Source organism: Megascapheus bottae, unplaced genomic scaffold (genome assembly GCF_031878675.1).
Source record: "Megascapheus bottae isolate mThoBot1 unplaced genomic scaffold, mThoBot2.hap1 HAP1_SCAFFOLD_40, whole genome shotgun sequence".
Classification (NCBI taxonomy): domain Eukaryota; kingdom Metazoa; phylum Chordata; class Mammalia; order Rodentia; family Geomyidae; genus Megascapheus; species Megascapheus bottae.
The window spans coordinates 7019178-7026248 of record NW_028327715.1 but is presented as its reverse complement, the minus strand read 5'-3'; the positions used below and the strand labels follow the sequence as shown (position 1 = coordinate 7026248).

At 36.0% G+C, this 7071-nt stretch overlaps 1 long non-coding RNA gene across 1 annotated transcript; it reads left to right on the top strand.

Annotated features, from left to right (window-relative positions):
• The first annotated feature begins 2556 nt into the window (after positions 1 to 2556).
• On the top strand, positions 2557 to 6696 carry LOC150039464 (uncharacterized). The gene is made up of 3 exons (XR_016534401.1): positions 2557 to 2742; positions 3301 to 3386; positions 6559 to 6696. It is a non-coding gene; the product is annotated as an uncharacterized LOC150039464 (long non-coding RNA).
• The last annotated feature ends 375 nt before the right edge of the window (positions 6697 to 7071 follow it).

Genomic DNA, 7071 nt, shown 5'->3' with positions numbered 1-7071 from the left:
GGGGACTGGATTTCCTAACTTTGTCTCCTACATTTACATGTTGTGTCAGCTAGGTTAGTTATTTTACTTCTTTGAGTCGTTTTTCTCTTTCATTGGAAAAGTTAATATACAATTGGAACTAACTGGGTGAACCTCTACATTAACTGCCACAGATAAGACATTTGATATAAACAACAAAAATTCTTGAAACTATTTGTTTTTGTGGTCTTTCACAATCTTCTCAGTTTGTTTACTGAAGTAATTCATTCTAAGTCTTAGAGCAGTCTGGTTAAAACAGAAAAGTCAGGATGGTTAATTTTTCTTTAATCTTTAGAATTTAGAGTCAGAATCTATGAAGTTTCATTTTATGTGGTTAAGTTCAAGCTGAGAAAAAGCCCACCAAACCAATTTCATCAAAGAAACAGCAGATTTGATTAGAAGAAAATGTAGGTTACATGCTTTGTCTTACTGATTTGTGGTTGAATGAAAGAATTCCTTATCCTCAATCTTCATCTATAATCCTAGAAATTTTCCACAGAACAGAAACAATCATCAAAGGGCAAATAAGAACTTGTATTTCTCCATTTAGTAATTCAATCTTTAAAAATTAATTGCTGTATATTTCCCTATTAGGAAATTTAAATCCTGGGGACTGCTCCTAACTGATTGTACTAAAATAGAATTCCCTTTTCCCATACTCATGTCAGCTTCATGCAAATGGATCTGAGAGTGCCTTTAGAATAAAACCAGCTGGAGTCTCTGCACTTATTTATGAGTCCAGTTTTCTAGGCTTAATTTTGATTTATAACTATTGAAATTACATCAGGCATTTTCACTGCTTCAAAAAGTGGCTCTGATTTTACCAATGTATGAGAGAGACTGGAATTATTTACCAACATATTGAGTTAGGAACATTTCCTCTCGGTACAGGCAAAATCTATAATGTGCCTAGTAATTTATTGTTTTTAGTGTGTGTGTGTGTGTGTGTGTGTGTGTGTGTGTGTGTGTGTGTGTGCAAATACTAGGTCTTGAACTTAGCCTGGATGCTTTCTCTTAGCTTTTTTATTCAAGGCTACCACGTAGACCCCAGTTCTGCTTTTCACCTTTGGGTTGTTAGTTTCAGATGAGTTTTATAGACTTTTCTGCCTGGGCTGGCTATGAACCATGATCCTTAGAACTCAGCCCCCAATGGAGCAAAGATTACAATTATGAATCACCAGTGTCTAACTTAGAATATATCTTTATGTCCATGTTGTACTTGAATTTCTAAGTATGATTGTGTTATCTCCAACAGCTGTGAGTATTAGATTTTTCAAATCCAACTAGAAGGAATCAAATTACTTATTTTCCACCTTTACTAAGTGACTTCAAGGTTATAGCTATTAAGGGTTTCAGATAAACATTTGACATGCCATCTGGTGGCAGTGCGCAAAGGATATACACAAATATCCTTGCTTTATGTTCATGCTGTCTTCACTACAGGTAATCTTCACCCAGTGACATCCTGTTAAGGAGAGCAACAAGTCTTTTGCTTGTAGCCAAAGTCAGTATTCTATTTACCAGATACCAAATTCACAGGAGATTAGTTAAAGATGTTTTGTTTTGGGAAAGGAAGTGGGACATACATAGACCAATTGCTTGCATTTTTTCTCCTAGCAATAACTATAATTACTTAATTAATGGTAAATTGTAATTAATAAAAAGTAAAAGTTATAGGGGACCAAGACATGTGAAAGGGTATCAATGTATGGGAATTAATGCACCATCTATCTGGCAAATATCATGTAACCCTTCTATTAATTACAATAAAAAATATATGAAAAAAGTAAAAGTTGTACAAAAAGTGAAAGTCAACTTTGACTAATAAAATATTCTAAATATGATAGTTTTCAAGAGTTCTGAGACATTGTAAATATTAGTCAACACTGTGGAACTTTTATACCATCTGCTCCCTAAGAGTATAATGGTCCCCTTGGATCCTAATATAGCTGCCCTTATGCAGCTCTTGAAATGTCTTTTTATTTTGCCAGTCCTTTTACTCAGGGCCTAAGCACTGTCCTTGGGCTTTCTCAAGGCTAGAGCTCTACCACTTGAACCACAGCACTACTTCCGGCTTTTTCTATAACATGCTGGCTTCATGCATGCTAGGCAAGCACTCTACCAAAAGGCCAAATTCCAGGCCCTTGAAATCTCTATTTTGTGCAGACTATTTTTTTTTGGTTGGTCATGGGCATAAACTCTCGGCCTAGGTTCTGTCCCTGAGCTCTTCAGCTCAAGGCTAGCACTCTACTACTTGAGTCCTGGGTTCCTATGAATATAACTTTTTGTGATTAAAGTCACTTGAAGATGTAGTTAATATTATGGATGTGAAAATAAGAAGAGGATCCCACTCTAGTGGGATCCATCTAATGGCACAAAACAGAGAAATGTTTGTGGAGTTCAGAGAGATTCAGAAGGCTATGGAATCAGAGAGATGTAAAGAATAAGAGGATGTTGACTTGTTCATGAGGGCAGGTATGAGAAAGGACATGAAAAGAAAGGAGGGAAAGCAATATGCAGCTACTGATGATTGCCAACAAGAGTGTAGACCTCAAGGTTTAAGTAGACCTTAGGGCCTGAAAGGAACTAAATTTAATCATAAGCTGAATGACGACACAAACTAATATCCACTCCTCATCTCCAGGATGGAACAGCTTTGCCACCATCTTGGTACCAAGAAAGGACCCACCTTAGACACACTGTACCCAGACTTCTGAGAGTGCGGTAATATATTGGTATTGCTTTAAGATATGTTTGTGGACATTTTTATATAAAAAAGCAGGAAAGTAATACATGGTATGTCCTGTCCATAGTATATTATATTCTTGTTTTCCTTATATCAAAGAAAAACAGCCTGTGCTCTAAACTCTACATGGCATTCTTCCAGTCATTTTTTTCTGCTTTCTTTGGTATACCAGTTACACAGATAGTAGGTACATTCTGTGATTAACAAATACAGGCAGTACTTATCATTTAAAAGAATCATTGTTTCCTCACATTTTCTAAAGCATCCTTGAGTATTTCTTTACAATGACTTCTTCATGCTTAAACATTTTGGTTTGGTAAAGTTAGAAGTAGATCCAAAGGAATGACCAAACCTGAAGGCATTTAAGCCATTAATAGCATCAAATGACATTGCTCCTCCTATGCAGCTTTTTGGGAATGTAACAAGCTCTGATATTCCGGTGAGCCTCATGTAATTTAGTTGTCAAAGAGATGAAGCATAACCCTTTTATTTAATTTATACAAAATCAGTATCCACTTGACTGTGTCCTTTGCCAGGCCAATGGCAATTTTTCCCGGACAAGATAGTTGGTAAATGGTGGAGCCAAACAAAGAATAAAAGAAGACTTCAGGGGAGATAAAAGGTAAGATCAAAGGTTCCCTGGGACTCCTAAGTTTAAGCCATCTTTTACCTGCTATTAAGCTCAAAGTTTCTGTGACCTTGCAATACCAATAATAACAGCACCAACTTGAAAAGTCCTTGGAATCCTCCTATTGCAGATACCATTAACTAAGTGCTAGCAGAAAACAGATTTTATTCTCCCTGTATGTCAATTTGTTGGGTAGATCTTGGAATTAAAAAGCAAAGATTGACAAAATGTATTGATCTTTCAGTCTCTTTAGAGAAAAAATATTCAAGAATAAATTCGTATTTTGATGCTTAAACTAAAAGGTACCTGAAGAGCAAGACTCAAGCTAAAAATCGTCTCTCAAATTGTCCAAACCTACCCCTTCCAGTATATTACAGAGAAGAATAAAACCTGGTCCTAACTAAAGATGGCTATTTAAAGCCCAAATCTCACTAAATTAGTGCTAAATAAACACTTCTTCCTATAGGTAAACTGTCTCAAAGTTATTCATCATAACTGGTATTGCAAAAGAATTTTTTTGGAATAGGGGGAATTTCTAACATCTATAAGGTTTTCTTTTGTATGAAAATACACAGAGAAAAGTTTTTCTCTCATCATTTTTTTATCAGTCCAGGTTTCTTTTTTTTCTTGCCTTACTACCATCCCTTATAATATATATATTTATATATATATTACATATATGCATATATACATATATTCATATATATTATAGTTATTACTATTACTTTCCAGATCTTCAAACACATAAAATTATCTCCAAATGTATTATTGTCATCTTTTTCCAAAGGGAAAGGAAGGCAACAGTAGCTCACACCTGTAATCCTAGTTCAGGAGGCTAAGATCTGAGGATCATAGTTCAAAGCCAGCCCAGGCTTGAAAGCCCACGAGATTTTTTTTTCTTTTCTTTTTTTTTTTTGCAAGTCCTGGGCTTGGGCTCAGGGCCTGAGCACTGTCCCTGGATTTTCTCAAGGCTAGGGCTCTACCACTTGAGCCACAGCACCACTTCTGGCTTTTTTTTTTTTTGCTACATATGTGGTACTGAGGAAGCAAACCCGGGTCTTCATGCATGCTTGACAAGCACTCTACCACTAGGCCAAACTCCCGGCCCCAGATATTTTAATTGTGTGTGTGGTTTTTTTTTGTTTTGTTTTTGCCAGTCCTGGGCTTATGCTCAGGGCCTGAGCACTGTCCTTGGATTTTTCTCAAGGCTAGAGCTCTACCACTTGAGCCTCAGCACCACTTCTGGCTTTTTCTAAGTATGTGGTACTAAGGAATCAAACCTGGGTCTTCGTGCAAGCTAGGCAAGCACTCTACCACTAGGCCAAACTCCCGGCCCCCCATGAGATTCTTATTTCCAGTTAACCACCAGATAATTGGAAGTGGTGCTGTGGCTCAAGGGTTAGAGTTTTAGCCTTGAGGTGAAGATTTCAGGGACAGCACCCAGGCCTAGAATTCAAGCACCAAAACTGACACAAGAAAAAAAAGTGGCAGTTGTTAGGACAATTGCAGCGATTAGGATTCTTAGGTTCAAAAAAATTAAACAAACTTTCTTCGGTGCCTCTTCAATGATTGAATGCCTCCAGTAAGTCATTAAACCCTGAAGGGAGGAGAACACGATTTTTGCTACCTACCTACCTAATTCTGCTTGATATTACAGTTATACATCTTCCACTTAGAATTTGCATACTGACTGCTCAATCATTTCTACAGAATCTCTCAAAGGATCTCAAGACTTGGTCATGTTTGGATTGTGATATATCTGACAAATAGTTAACATAAAACAAATAATTGCTAATAATGTCTTCAACTGTATAACCAGTGATGGAAAATGATAACTACATTTCCAGAATTCTTTAATCTAGTTTTGAAAAGCCTACACCACAGAAAAGAAAGCCTAATATTATCTTGAAAAAAAGCACCACCTGGTTCCATGACTTTTAGAAAAGGACACATTCTTAGAAACTTACCAAGTCAATGGTGCTGTGGCCCAAGTGGTAGAGCACTAGCTTTGAGCTGAATTACTCAGGGACAGTGCCCAGGCCACGAGTTCAAGCCCTACGACTGGCAAAACAGAAAAAGAAAAAAAACAAAAACAAAAGAAAACTCACCATGTCCACTACTGTTTTGCACAAGCACTAAAATATGAGGAAAGCCACTAGGTCAGTGCTTCTCAAACATACTGTGCATGGAACTTATTTTTCTATTAACATGAAGCCATCCTAGAAGTCATCTTTGTGAATCATTCTACAGTTAAAACTGTCACCAAATATATTTGTCACGAAGGGTACTTCACACTTAAAAGTATTTTTTTTCAATTGTATCCTGTATGGCTTATAGCACAGACAACAAGAAACATCTGAGAAAACTACAAGCATAGCCAATTCACAAGCTCCACAGAATTATATAGTATAACAGACATGGTTATTTTTCTCTGTGTAATCTATACACATATAGACTTACTGAATTTATGATGATTTAACCTCTATTTTTTCAGACTAATGAATTTTAACCAGTATTTCATACATTTTTCCACAAAACATCCCTTATGATGAAATCATGCATTCATGTATTGATATTTTACCTATTTATCCACAGATAAATTCACCAGAATATACCATAACCAATATGTTTTACTTGGTGAATAGGACTGTCTTTATGCAACGTACCATATAAAAGTAATATTTATTTATTATCCAAGTTATAATTATTTCCTAAATTTTGAAAATTGTCATTAATTTCTTCTCCAGAATTCCCTATTTTTTTTGTCTAATGCCTCTATCAAACCAAGTTAATTCCCTCCACTCCCCAGTTGTAAAAAGGTATAGTAAAGAGATGCCTAAATCTACACTAAAATGAGAAAAAAATTTAAAAGAAGAAGAAAACAAAGACCAACAGTCTCAATCAATATTCTCAAATATTGTGTTAAATCTCTTTATTACAGTTCAGATTGCTCATTTCATTTATTTGTACATAAGGTAGATTTTGCAGCACAGCAAACTAATAATCAGAGATAAATCTTCACAAGGACAGTTTTATGAACAGTGGCTCTTCCATGTAGATGATGAAAGAAAAGCACACAAAACTCCTAAGAGTGAGGATAGACTAGGGGGACAAGAGGAAGACTCAAGTGTACCTGTCAAGAAATTAATCATGTTTTACGCTGCAGGTGAGGATTTTCTGAAGATGGCTACAGTCGTGCATTAGGTTGATTGACTTCTGGACCACAAAGTCTGAAATATCCAGATGGCAGCTCAAGGAATGGGAAAATTGTGGTGCAATAATCAATTTCCAGAAAGGAGGAAAAATAAAGGTAATTTCAAATTGTCTCATACAATTTTGTGAAAGCCTTCTCATAGGGATTGGTTTCATTTGAAAATGAAAATGATTTGTGTTGTTACTAAAATGATAACTTATGAGGAACATTTATTCATCACATATGTGTCTATAAAACACAAACCTCCCATGAAATGATGATTCCTAGCATAATTCTATTATAACTCATAGGTAAATAATTTCTAATGTGCAATAAAATGGTATTTTGATAAAGATATCCAGGTTGTGGAACTTGACCTCTGGACCTGGGTGTTGTCCATGAGCTCTTCAGCCTACCATCTATCAACCTACCATTGAGCCAAGCCCCATTTCATACTTTTCTAGAGGGTAATTGGAGCTAAGAGTC